This window comes from Oncorhynchus clarkii, chromosome 12, assembly GCF_045791955.1.
Source record: "Oncorhynchus clarkii lewisi isolate Uvic-CL-2024 chromosome 12, UVic_Ocla_1.0, whole genome shotgun sequence".
Classification (NCBI taxonomy): Eukaryota; Metazoa; Chordata; class Actinopteri; order Salmoniformes; family Salmonidae; genus Oncorhynchus; species Oncorhynchus clarkii.
Genome location: NC_092158.1, coordinates 16,038,427 through 16,052,717, shown reverse-complemented (window position 1 = coordinate 16,052,717; position 14,291 = coordinate 16,038,427).

Sequence of the window (14,291 nt, the reverse complement as noted above, 5' to 3'; positions counted from 1 at the left end):
GGTAGCTAGGTGGGACAACTACATATCTCAGCTATTTTTAGGAAACTGCTACTTATGACTATCAGCAAAGTCTGAGCTAGTAAGGAGCTGAGTCAAGTTCGAGTGAGTGTTCACCAAACACATTTGAGGGGAGCTTTGACTGGGCTGAGGGTGGTGGATGGGCCGAGAGACCAGCGGTGGCTGAACGGAAGGCTCATTTTAGGGTGTAGGGTTTGAACATAGCCGGAAGGTAGGGAGGGGCAGTTCCCCTTGCTTTTCTGTAGGCTACCATGCTCTTGTAGTAGATGTGCGCTTCGACTGAAAGCCAGTGGAGTGTATGGAGGAGCAGGGTGACATTGGAGAACTTGGGAAGTTTCTCCCTGCATAAATTACAGAAATTATGAATTGATGTGTAGTTTGTGATGAAGGACACTGCATCACCCACAAAAGGTGTCACCTAGAAGGAAGCACCTTTTTGAGACCTCAGTTATGTTTAGCAGGATTATCATACAAAGCCTGTTATTAGAAAGAGCATTACTAGTTTGATCATTTTTGTACATTGCAATCTTTGGCCACTACCAAATCTGAAATATATCATTGTCTCTTTAAACGGAATTGTCCAATTACAGCAAGAATAAACCAACGTCCGGTGGGCTGACCAATCACAGAACTACAGATCAGCAAATTAAATCGCATGGTAAACAGGTTGTTGTCTCCAGGTGCATTTTGAGAAGACGTCTCCGTTAAGTGATAATCCATCAGAGAAAGGTAGGTAATATAAGATGCATGTCTCTTCTTGTCCCATGAAATGTTTGCGAGTATAAGTCATACATGTGACAAACAATTTAAACTTGGGTCAAAAGTTTTGGGTAGCCTTCCACAAGCTTCCCACAATAAGATGGGTGAATTTTGGCCCATTCCTCTTGACAGAGCTGGTGTAACTGAGTCAGGTTTGTAGGCCTCCTTGCTCACACATACTTTTTCAGTTCTGCCCACATATTTTCTATAGGATTGCGGTCAGGGCTTTGTAATGGCCACTAATACCATGACGTTGTTGTCCTTAAGCCATTTTGCCACAACTTTGGAAGTATGCTCGGGGTCATTGTCCATTTGGAAGACCCATTTATGACCAAGCTTTAACTTCCTGACTGATGTCTTGAAATGTTGCTTTCATATATCCACATAATTTTCCTGCTTCATAATGCCATCTATTTTGTGAAGTGCACCAGTCCTTCCTGCAGCAAAGCACCCCCACAACATGATGCTGCCACCCAAGTGCTTCATGGTTGTGATGGTGTTCTTTGGCTTGCAAGCCTCACCCTTTTTCCTCCAAACATGACGATGGTCATTATGGCCAAACAGTTCTATTTTTGTTTTCCATCAGACCAGAAGACATTTCTCCAAAAAGTACAATATTTGTCTCCATGTGCAGTTGCCGTAGTCTGTTTTTTTTTTTTTTTATGGCGGTTTTTGAGCAGTGGCTTCTTCCTTGCTTAGCGGCCTTTCAGGTTATGTCGATACAGGACTCGTTTTACTGTGGATGTAGATACTTTTGTACCGGTTTCCTCTAGCATCTTCACAAGGTCCTTTGCTGTTGTTTTTTTGTTTATTTCACCTTTATTTAACCAGAGGCTAGTTGAGAACAAGTTCTCATTTGCAATTGCGACCTGGCCAAGATAAAGCATAGCAATTCGACACACATAACAACACAGTTACTTACACATGGAATAAACAAAACATAGTCAATAATACAGAAGAACAAAAGAAAACAAAAAGTCTATATACAGTGAGTGCAAATGAGGTAAGATAAGGGAGTTAAGGCAATAAATAGGACATGGTGGCGAAGTAACTTCAATATAGCAATTAAACATTGGAATGGTAGATGTGCAGAAGATGAATGTGCAAGTAGAGATACTGGGGTGCAAAGGGGCAAGATAAATAAATACAGTATGGGGATGAGGTAGATAGATGGGCTATATACAGGTGCAGTGATCTGTGAGCTGCTCTGACCGCTGGTGCTTGAAGCTAGTGAGGGAGATACGAGTCTCCAGCTTCAGAGATTTTTGCAGTTCTCTCCATTCATTGGCAGCAGAGAACTGGAAGGAAAGATGACCAAAGTAGGAATTCGCTTTGGGGGTGACCAATGAGATATACCTGCTGGAGCGCATGCTATTAGTGGGTGCTGCTATGGTGACCAGTGAGCTGAGATAAGGCGGGGCTTTACCTTTTTAGGTAACCTGTAGCCAGTGGGTTTGGCGAAGAGTATGAAGCGATGGCCAACCAACGAGAGCGTACAGGTCGCAATGGTGGGTAGTGTATGGGACTTTGGTGACAAAACGGATGGCACTGTGATAGACTGCATCCAGTTTGATGAGTAGAGAGTTGGAGGCTATTTTATAGATGACATCACTGAAGTCGAGGATCGGTAGGATGGTCAGTTTTACAAGGGTATGTTTGGCAGCATGAGTGAAGGATGCTTTGTTGCGATATAGGAAGCCAATTCTAGATTTAATTTTGGATTGGAGATGCTTAATGTGAGTCTGGAAGGAGAGTTTACAGTCTAGCCAGACACCTAGGTATTTGTAGTTGTCCACGTATTCTTTGTCAGAGCCATCCAGAGTAGAGGTCGACCGATTTTATGATTTTTCAACACCGATACCGATTTATTGGAGGACAAAAAAAGCAGATACCGATTTTTATTTTATATATATATATATATATATATATATACATACATACATACATACTTTTTTGCCCCACTGTATGTATGTTTGTATTTAGTCAGCCACCAATTGTGCAAGTTCTCCCACTTAAAAAGATGAGAGGCCTGTAATTTTCATCATAGGTACACTTCAACTATGACAGACAAAATGAGAAAAAAATCCAGAAAATCACATTGTAGGATTTTTAATGAATTTATTTGCAAATTATGGTGGCAAATAAGTATTTGGTGTATAGAGGTGTATCAGAGAATCACCAGCAGCAAGAGTAACATCATTGATGTATACAGAGAAGAGAGTCGGCCCGAGGATTGAACCCTGTGGCACCCCCATAGAAACTACCAGAGGTCCGGACAACAGACCCTCCGATTTGAAAAACTAAACTCTATCAGAGAAGTAGTTGGTGAACCAGGTGAGGCAATCATTTCAGAAACCAAGGCTGTCGAGTCTTCCAATAAGAATGTGCTGATTGACAGAGTCGAACGCCTTGGCCAGGTCGATGAAGACTGCTGCACAGTAATGTCTCTTATCGATTGCGGATATGATGTCGTTTAGGACCTTGAGCGTGGCTGAGGTTCACCCATTACCAGCTCTGAATCCAGATTGCATAGCGGAGAAGGTATGGTGGGATTCGAAATGGTTGGTAATCTGTTTGTTAACTTGGCTTTCGAAGACCTTAGAAAGACAGGATAGGATAGATATAGGTCTGTAGCAGTTTGGGTCTTGAGTGTCACCCCCTTTGAAGACGGGGATGACCGCGGCAGCTTTCCAATCTTTGAGAATCTCAGACGATAGGAAAGAGAGGTTGAGCAGGCTATTAATAGGGGTTGCAACAATTTCGGCAGATAATTTTAGAAAGAGGGGGTCCAGATTGTCTAGCCCGGCTGATTTGTAGGGGTCCAGATTTTGCAGCCTTTTCAGAACGTCAGCTATCTGGATTTGAGTAAAGGAGAAATGGTGGGGGCTTTGGCGGGTTGCTGTGGAGGGTGCCGGGCAGTTGACTGGGGTAAACCAAGGCTTTTACGATGACAGAAGTCAACAAATGAGATCACCTGGGGAGTGGGAGTGGAGCTAGGCACTGCAGGACCTGGATTAACCTCTACATCACCAGAGGAGAAGTAGGACAAGGGTACGGCTAAATGCTATATGAACTGGCCGTCTAGCATGTTCGGAACAGAGTAAAAGGAGCATGTTTCTGGCCACGATAGCATAGATTCAAGGCATAATGTACAAACCAAGGTAGGATGTGAGTACATTGGAGGTAAACCTAGTCATTGAGTAATGATGAGAGAGATATAGTCTCTAGAGATGTTTAAACCAGGTGATGTCATCGCATATGTAGGAGGTGGAACAACATGGTTGAGCAGGGCTACCAAAATCCTAATTGAGTGGATGTAAACTTCTGACCCACTGGAATGTGATGAAAGAAATAAAAGCTGAAATAAATCACTCTACTGTTCTGACATTTCACATTCTTAAAATAAAGTAAAGATGGGGAATTTTTTACTAGGATTTAAATATCAGGAATTGTGACACTGAGTGTAAATGTATTTGGCTAAGGTGTATGTAAACTTCCGACTTCAACTGTATTTATCAGTATGGTCAACTCCTACTAAAGCACTAGGTCCACCCTTTACTACTCCTTCCTGTGACTCAATTAATTCAAACACCTGATTAACACCAGTGTCCGGCACAGATTCCATCCCTGTACATAGTTCTTGCCTCACCACCTTACCATCCCTGCCTATTCCTTCCTTTAGCTGCATAACACGACCACCTAGGCCTATATCAGCAGTCTCGTCTTTCTATAGCCACTTAAGCCGATTGACACTAATCCTTTCTGTGTTTTCTGTAGCAGTTGACCATTGCAGAATTTGGGCTACTTCCTTCAAAAATGTGTCATTCATCTTTTCCTTGTGCTGCATAATGGAATTAATTGCAATTGAAATAGCAGGGTAGTGCAGAGGTCTCTGTGTCCTCTTTCCATGTCTGACCATTCCCTGACCCTACCCTGCTGCCTGCCCCCTTCTGCCCCTGACTATTCCCTGACCCTACCCTGCTGCCTGTCCCTCCACCACCACCAGACCTCTGGAGCACCTTCCTTCCCCGACACATTTCTGGTGTGTAGCCTTCCTCCTCCTAGTCTTCCACTTGGGTGTGGTCTCTCACAGAGGTTCTCTCTGTACTCTGTAGGACTTGGAAGCACAGGAAGTCCACCTCCATGTCTTGCTGACCCTCTGGTATTCCTAGAGTTGCAGATGACCCCACCGTTCAATTTACCCTGTAATCAGATGGATATTTTCGGTTTTGCAGTGATTATTATACTTTCCAACACATGCGCTATGCAGAAATCACTCCGCCATTTCCTGTTTGCAACAATTCTAATATACTGAAAAAAAATATAAACGCAACATGTAAAGTGTTGGTCCCATGTTTCATGAGCTGAAATAAAAGATCCCAGAAATGTTCTATATGCACAAAAAGCAAATGCACTCAAATGTGTTTATCCCTGTTAGTGAGCATTTCTTCTATGACAAGATAATCCATCCACCTGAAAGTGTGGCATATCAAGAAGATGATTTAAACAGCATGATCCTTACACAGATGCACCTTGTGCTGGGACAATAAAAGGCCACTAGTAAATGTGTGGTTTTGTCAGACAACACTGCCACAGATGCCACAGTTTTGAGGGAGTGTGCAATTGGAGTATTTCTGTACTAAAAGCCCTTTTGTGGAGAAAGTATCCCCCAGTGGCTGGGCCTGGCTCGGCCTGTGCCTCCCCCCAGGCCCGCCCATGGTTGCGCCACTGCCCAGTCATGTAAAATCCATAGATTAGCGCCTCATTTATTTCAATTGACTGTCTCAGCCTCCAGTATTTATGCTGCAGTAGTTTATGTGTCGGGGGGCTAGGGTCAGTTTGTTATATCTGGAGTACTTCTCCTGTCCTATTCGGTGTCCTGTGTGAATCTAAGTGTGCGTTCTCTAATTCTCTCCTTCTCTCTCTCTCTCTCGGAGGAACTGAGCCCTAGGACCATGCCCCAGGACTACCTGACATGATGACTCCTTGCTGTCCCCAGTCCACCTGGCCGTGCTGCTGCTCCAGTTTCAACTGTTCTGCCTTATTATTATTCGACCATGCTGGTCATTTATGAACATTTGAACATCTTGGCCATGTTCTGTTATAATCTCCACCCGGCACAGCCAGAAGAGGACTGGCCATCCCACATATGCTCTCTCTAATTATCTCTTTCTTTCTCTCTCTCGGAGGACCTGAGCCCTAGGACCATGCCCCAGGAATACCTGACATGATGACTCCTTGCTGTCCCCAGTCCACCTGACTGTGCTGCTGCTCCAGTTTCAACTGTTCTGCCTTATTATTATTCGACCATGCTGGTCATTTATGAACATTTGAACATCTTGACCATGTTCTGTTATAATCTCCACCCGGCACAGCCAGAAGAGGACTGGCCACCCCACATAGCCTGGTTCCTCTCTAGGTTTCTTCCTAGGTTTTGGCCTTTCTAGGGAGTTTTTCCTAGCCACCGTGCTTCTACACCTGCATTGCTTGCTGTTTGGGGTTTTAGGCTGGGTTTCTGTACAGCACTTTGAGATATCAGCTGATGTACGAAGGGCTATATAAATAAATTTGATTTGATTTCTTTATATGAACTGTGACTTTGTAAAATCGTTAATTGTTGCATGCTGCGTTTGTTCTTGTTCAGTTTTTGACAAACAAGCAAGTGTAGAGAATCATTGTACCGGCTAACCCACTGCGAAATATAGCATAGAAATAGCAGACATAGAACAGATCTACTGCTTCTTAGACTTGCTTTCAATTAGAATGACAGATCGACAACACATTTCTGTGAATTTGGTTGGAGCACCCAAAAATTGACATATTGCAGCTTTTAAAGAAATGTGCATACTATTTCTGCCAAGAACAACAGTAAATAACATGCATACCCTCCGGATCATTTGAAAGTACGTTTTTGCACACCACTGTGGCACAAAAACCATCATGCCTCCTCATGGCTAAACTGATGGAGAAGGTGTAGGAGCAGGTGGGTCAGCAGGTGAAGCTGCAGGCAGGGGTTTTGCTGGGGGTCCAATAGAACTGGTGGTCTTAAGTCTTAGCTTAGCTACTGATGGAGAAGCCACAGCTGTTGGGGGTTTATCAGTGGTGGCATTGGTCTAGCCAACCTTGCCTCTGTCCCCGTCCCAAAATCATTGTGACGCATTAGACACCTTATTTGTGGACTGAACTTTGCATAAATGCAGAGAAACTGAGTAGGAAAAAATGACACGATTTAACATTTAAAAAATAAGATCTCTCACACTTTGGATCACAGCAGAAGTAGGCCTAGTTGCACCCATGTACCCCTCAGTCCCTCGAACGAAGTGTCTTTGATAAACATGACCAAAATTGGCATCCTGTAATTATCACTCCGGCGTACTTTATTGTGGGAGCAGAAGCACTGTTGGGAAAGCATTGGACGAAGCCCTTCTCTACTAAGTCACACCAAGCTCCCATGCTTGGCTTTTATACTCCAATTCCAGCTGCTCTTGGTATTGTAAACCATTTTTACCATTTATGCCACTTGGGAAGTCAAGGACAAAATCTGGAAATAATTGCCAGTAGCATTGCAGAGTTTTAGTAATTTGCAAAACATTGTCTTGGAAATTGTGAGTTTCACTTATGTTATGTGTTTGTGGAACTAGTAATGGTAATTACTCGAGTCCACTTCAACAGAGCAGCATGGAGTAGTTCTTTAAACTCTATTCCTGCCTGGTCGATGGATGGACGGTCTATAAGGTTGTTACTAGGAGCTAATAGACAATGTCCGGGACAAGGCCTTGTAACACAGTTCACAAACATCTGTCTCCAGGAGTGGACATGAAGCCAAGGAGGGTAGCATGACCTGTGAGACCAGCTCGGTTTTGCATGTGCACAATATCATCCACCACCAGGACAAACTTAAGGAAAGTGTTTTTGTAACCCTAATTCATTTTTGTTTCGTTTTGGAAATGATCCATATCCTAAAATGATCATGGTAAATTAAGACTGGGCTGTAGGTGTTACTGTAAAATGAATAATAAGGGGAAATAAAAACTAAACTTGTAAACCAGAGAAGATGCAATACAGAAGAGAGCGTCCTTATTTCAGTATGTGTTATTTTTTAGTGTTTATACAGTTATGCAAATTAACCACTTCTCACCTCTTTACCCGAGATCTGTCTCAGCCAGCGGGTTTTGTGGCGCTTGGGGCCAGTTGATAGCACTGTAACGGGAACCATACACATACAGAAAGTCTGGCATGACTGAAAGATGAAATGTCATTAATATGATTTGATAGGTGACTAGTGAGGGAGATTCCTTACTAAACTCAGCAAGAAAAGGAACGTCCTCTGTGTCAACTGCGTTTATTTTCAGCAAACTTAACGTGTAAATATTTGTATGACAATAAGATTCAATTACTGAGACAAACTGAACAAGTTCCACAGACATGTGACTAACAGAAATTGGATGTGTCCCTGAACAAAGTGGGGGTCAAAATCAAAAGTAACAGTCAGTATCTGGTGTGGCCACCAGCTGCATTAAGTACTGCAGTGCATCTCCTCATGGACTGTACCATATTTGGCAGTTCTTGCTGTGAGATGTTACCCCACTCTTCCACAAAGGCACCTGCAAGTTCCCGGACATTTCTGGGGGGAATGGTCCTAAACCCCACCCTCCGATCCAACAGGTCCCAGATGTGCTCAATGGGATTGCGATCCGGGCTCTTTGCTGGCCAAGGCAGAACACTGACATTCCTGTCTTGTAGGAAATCACGCACAGAACGAGCAGTCTGGCTGGTGGCATTGTCATGCTGGAGGGTCATGTCAGGATGAGCCTGCCGGAAGGGTACCACATGAGGGAGGAGGATGTCTTCCCTGTAACGCACAGTGTTAAGATTGCCTGCAATGACAACAAGCTCAGTCCGATGATGCTGTGAGACCCTGACCATGACAGACCCTCCACCTCCAAATCTATCCCGCTCCAGAGTACAGGCCTCAGTCTAACGCTCATTCCTTTGACGATAAACACGAATCCGACCATCACCCCTGGTGAGACAAAACCACGACTCATCAGTGAAGTGCACATTTTGCCAGTCCTGTCTGGTCCAGCGACGGTGGGTTTGTGCCCTTAGGCAACGATGTTGCCGGTGATGTCTGGTGAGGACCTGCCTTACAACAGGCCTACGAGCCCTCAGTCCAGCCTCTCTCACCCTATTGCGGACAGTCTGAGCACTGATGGAGGGATTGTGCGTTCCTGGTGTAACTCGGGCAGTTGTTGTTGCCATCCTGTACCTGTCCCGCAGGTGTGATGTTCGGATGTACCGATCCTGTGCAGGTGTTACACGTGGTCTGCCACTGCGAGGACGATCAGCTGTCCATCCTGTCTCCCTGTAGCGCTGTCTGAGGCATCTCACAGTATGGACATTGCAATTTATTGCCCTGGCCACAGCTGCAGTCCTCATGCCTCCTTGCAGCATGCCTAAGGCACGTTCACGCAGATGAGCAGGGACCCTGGACATCTTTATTTTGGTGTTTTTCAGAGTCAGTAGAAAGGCCTCTTTAGTGTCCCATGTTTTCATACCTGTGACCTTAATTCCCTACCGTCTGTAAGCTGTTAGTCTCTTAACGACCGTTCCACAGGTGCATGTTCATTAATTGTTTATGGTTCATTGAACAAGCATGGGAAACAGTGTTTAAACCCTTTACAATGAAGATCTGTAAAGTTATTTGGATTTTTACGAATTATCTTTGAAAGACAGGGTCCTGAAAAAGGGACATTTCTTTTTTAGCTGGTTTTAGAACAGAACAGGACCATGATTTGTATGTATTTTTACAAAATGTAGGCCTATACACTTTGAATAGTCAAATAACAAAGAAACAAACTATTGATAGCTGTTTACTTGAACACGGAGTAAAACACTACATTTAAGTGACTTGGATAGCCTTTGGAACATTAATGCATTGAATGCAGTGGGATCCTCATCTCATTTGAGTGTTGGATTTAGGCTTGGGGTCAGTTTGTATTGAATGCAATCAATTCAGAAATATAAATTATATTCCAATGCAATAATTGAAGAGGTAGGATAAAGCAATGAGGATTGTCTCTGAATGGATCAAGTTTAAGTTTGATTGACCAAGGTGTGTGTGTGTGTGTGTGTGTAAATGTCCATTGGCTCATTTCTCTGGTTGAGGGGATATGACGCACTCCCTTTTTACTGGTAGGCCTATCGGATGAGAGCATTCTGTAGGAAATTTCTTTAAATATAGCTTACACAATAGCTTTCAACATCCCAGTATTTGTATAAACTTTCAAAATAATTGGTGTAAAAAAATAAAATGCGTACAACTATCATTTTCTTTCTTCCAGAGGTGGTTGCAATGCTGTGAAAGACCGTTGTACTGCACTAGCGTGCAAAACAAAAAATGGATATTCCCTAAGTTAACATGTCTTAGCGGGAGGACTCTTATTTTGGAGGAAATAAATCTGCTATCATGCTGCCAGCATAATATCCTGCTGCTAGGAGAAATGTAATCATTTTCTCATCTTTCTTTTGCAGGTTTATCTGCATATACCGTTCCTATGTAAACAGACAGAAGACCCTTGCAGAGAGGAGACGGATAACCGCTGAAAAGGTAAACCAAACTTGCAGGATTCTTTTTATTTGTTTGGTTCAATACATGGTGGACCACTTGCTTTTGCAGATCTATCCTGGTGAATGTGTACACACACCCACCACTGGTCTACCACAAACTATTTCTGAAACCAATTTTTTGTAGTTTGTCACACGAGTGTTGAGGGACATGTCTGACATGTTGGTTTTCATCTCTGTCTCCCCAACCAGTCAGTGGAGAACCCTACTTGTGCTAAGATCATGTCATGTGTTGACAGTAGGGGGGGCAAATGTTCTTATGGAGGTAATGGATTGCATACGTTTGTGCTTTTACATGCTTTAAATAAGAGGGCAGCAGGAAAAGCAAGAAAAAGAGGAAGTAGCCACACAAAGTCCCCCATGTTGCTGTTTGTTGGTTTTGCACAGTAACAATACTAAGGAAGGAAGTATTTCGCAAGGAACTGGTACAGTGGAAGAAATAATGAAAGAAGATTCATTTATGTGATGTCATTTTGTATAGGCCTACATGTGATGTTTATGCCATCAGTCACATGTAATTGTAAAAAGACATATTTTGGGGATACGGTGCATTCGAAAAGTATTCAGACCCCTTGAATTTACAGCCTTATTCTAATTTTTATTTTTCCCCCCTCATCAATGAACACACAATACCCCTGAATGACAATGCAAAAACAGGTTGTTAGACATTTTTGTAAATGTATAATTATATTTTTTTTAAGTACAACTTTTACCTAAGTATTCAGACCCTTTACTCTGTACTTTGTTGAAGCATCTTTGGCAGCGATTACAGCCTCGAGTCTTCTTTGACATGACACTACAAGTTTGGCACACGTGTATTTATGGAGTTTCTCATTCTTCTTTGCAGATCCGCTCAAGCTCGTTCAGGTTGGATGGGGAACTACGCTGCACAGCTATTTTCAGGTCTCTCCAGAGATGTTTGATCAGGTTCAAGTCCGGGCTCTGGCAGTGCCGCTCAAGGACATTCAGAGACTTCTCCCGAAGCCACTCCTGTGATGTTTTGGCTGTGTGCTTAGGGTCATTGTCCTGTTGGAAGGTGAACCTTTGCCCCAGTTTGAGGTCTTGAGCAGGTTTTCATCAAGGATCTCTCTGTAATTTGCTCCGTTCATCTTTGCCTCGAACCTGGCTAGTCTCCCAGTCCCTGCCGCTGAAAAACATCCCCACAGCATGATGCTGCCACCACCATGCTTCACCGTAGTGATGGTGCTAGGTTTCTTCCAGATGTGACGCTTGGCATTCAGGCCAAGGAGTTCAATCTTGGTTTCATCAGACCAGAGAATCTTGTTTCTGGTCTGAGTGGAAAACTCCAAGCGGGCTGTCATGTGCCTTTTATTGTGTTTTAAAAAAAAATGTTTTTCTTATCAGTGTAGTTATAATGGGGTGTGGAGGAAGGAAGTACCACCACTGTAGATTACTCTGAAGACATACCAAATGAAAAAAGTTTTAGTCACCCACCCACCTTACACCTTCATGTAGCACTGCATCTATCATTTAAAAAAACAAACCAATAAATATCAACTGGGGCTGGTTGGTGTCGTTGGTCTCCCGAGTGGTGCAGTGGTCTAAGGCACAAAGGTTCGAATCTAGGCTGTATCACATCCGGCCGTGATTGGAAGTCTCATAGGGCGCAATTGGCCCAGCTTCGTCTGGGTTTGGCCGAGGTAGGCTGTCATTGTAAATAAGAATTTGTTCTTAACTGACTTACCTAGTTAAAGATTATATAAAAAGTCTCTAGATATGCACCACAATGTGGTTAAGAGCTTCGAGAAGCACCATAATTAAATTTGACTAACCCCATATGCTGCCAGTGTAGTTGTCCGTGGAACTGAATATATTGAAATGTTCATTTTCATGTGTCAGAACACTCAGAATACCCTTTTGCTGACAGGCCTACTCAGAGCTATCTCCTGTTATGTGTATGTGATGACATTCATTGGATGGGATGGAGTTTAATTGGGACAGGAGGAAGTGAACTATTAGCTGATCCTCTGCTGGGAAACTGAAACTTATATTTCACCCTGAGTTCCCTTTTTATCTTCCCTGTGTTACATTCCTCCCAATGGATGTAGGAGCTATATAAATAGGATGACGAAAATGAACAAATCCCCTCAGACCACAACAATGTGAAAGTACACTTAAGGGAATGTCCGTTCCAGTAAATATCTTTCTGTATTTAAACTTGGAATCTGCCTTCTATGTCCTGTATGACTATCATTGGCCAATGCTGTAGTGTATTGATGTGGACAATAATTACACTTAATTAAATGTTATACCATCCATCTGTTGCATATTTTATCAAATAAATCAATTCCATTTTGGTCAGTAGCTGTGTCCTTGGTCATTGATAATGTATGATGTCATACTTCAGAAAGAGTCGCATTTTTGAGGAGTGGCTTCCGTTTTGCCACTACCATAAAGGCCTGATTGGTGGAGTGCTACAGAGATGGGAGAACCTTCCAGAAGGACAACCATCTCCACAGAGGAACTCTGGAGCTCACCTCCCTGACCAAGGCCCTTCTTCCTCGATTGTATAGTTTGGTCTGGCGGCCAGCTTTAAGAAGTGTCTTGGTGGTTCCAAACCTCTTCCATTTAAGAATGAAGGAAGACACTGTGTTCTTAGGAACCTTCAATTTTGAAGACATTTTTTGGTACCCTTCCCCATATCTGTGCCTCAACACAATCCTGTCTCGGAGCTCTGCGGACAATTCCTTCGACCTCATGGCTTGGTTTTTGCTCTGACATGCACTGTCAACTGTGGGACCTTATATAGACAGGTGTGTGCCTTTCTAAATCATGTCCAATCAACTGAATTTACCACAGGTGTACTCCAAGTTGTAGAAACATCTCAAGGATGATCAATGGAAAGAGGATGTACCTGGGAAGTATGAGTATTTGTAGATGAAAAATGCATATTTGGCATACATTAATGTCATACATAGACAAGATATTGAGTTTCTTAAACTAAGGTGCAGACGGAACCGGGCAAATAGAAGTGGCTAGTCTTGCAAATGTATGATGAGTAATTTGTGTAGGTAGGAGGCGTATGTACTGGCCCAGACAATATTACAGCAATTGAGATATGGCTAAATTAAACTATAGTATAGAGCAAGCAAGCTTGATTAACCAAACCAGTAATCTTTCTGATGATACCAAAAGTTTTCTTCACTTTGCTACAGACAAATGATTGAATATGATCTTTCCAGGATAGCTTTTCATTATTTAGAACTCAGAGGAATCTAGTGGATGTGACTTGTTTCATTTCATTCCCACCGATTTAAGATTCTGGCACTTTTTTTATATATATTTTTTTACAATATTTCTTATTCTTACTTGTGAAGACAATAAAGTTAGATATTTTTTTTTTTTACATTTTAAAAATCATTTGTTTATCTGGAACCATTCAAAACATTTGTCTTCATTAATTAGTGTAATAAAATAAAAGCAAAGAGAATGGGAAGTACGGAACACAGCAGCACGGACCTTGATATAGATTAGGAAAAACAAAATTCCAATTACCAAACCCTGTGGCACTCCACAGGATATCTTGGCCCTGGTAGATGCGCAGCCGTTTGCATGAACAAATTGCTCTCTATCATAAACATAACTATATAACTAATTATATGTGTAATCATAAAAACCTTAATGCAATTTAGAAAGTAATATTTAATGATCAACCGTGTCAAATGCTTTGGATGTACTGTAGGTCTGTCTATAAGTCTACGCCTAGCCATCGTTTCAGCTTTCATTTGATGACAGCAGAGTTTATTCCAATAATGTGCAAGAGATGTATCTGTGGTTAGAATTGGGGGGAATTGCTTCAGTAAGGATTTGCCTACTGTATATATCGGATGTTGTTGGATAGATGGTATCAACAGCTGCTGATGTAG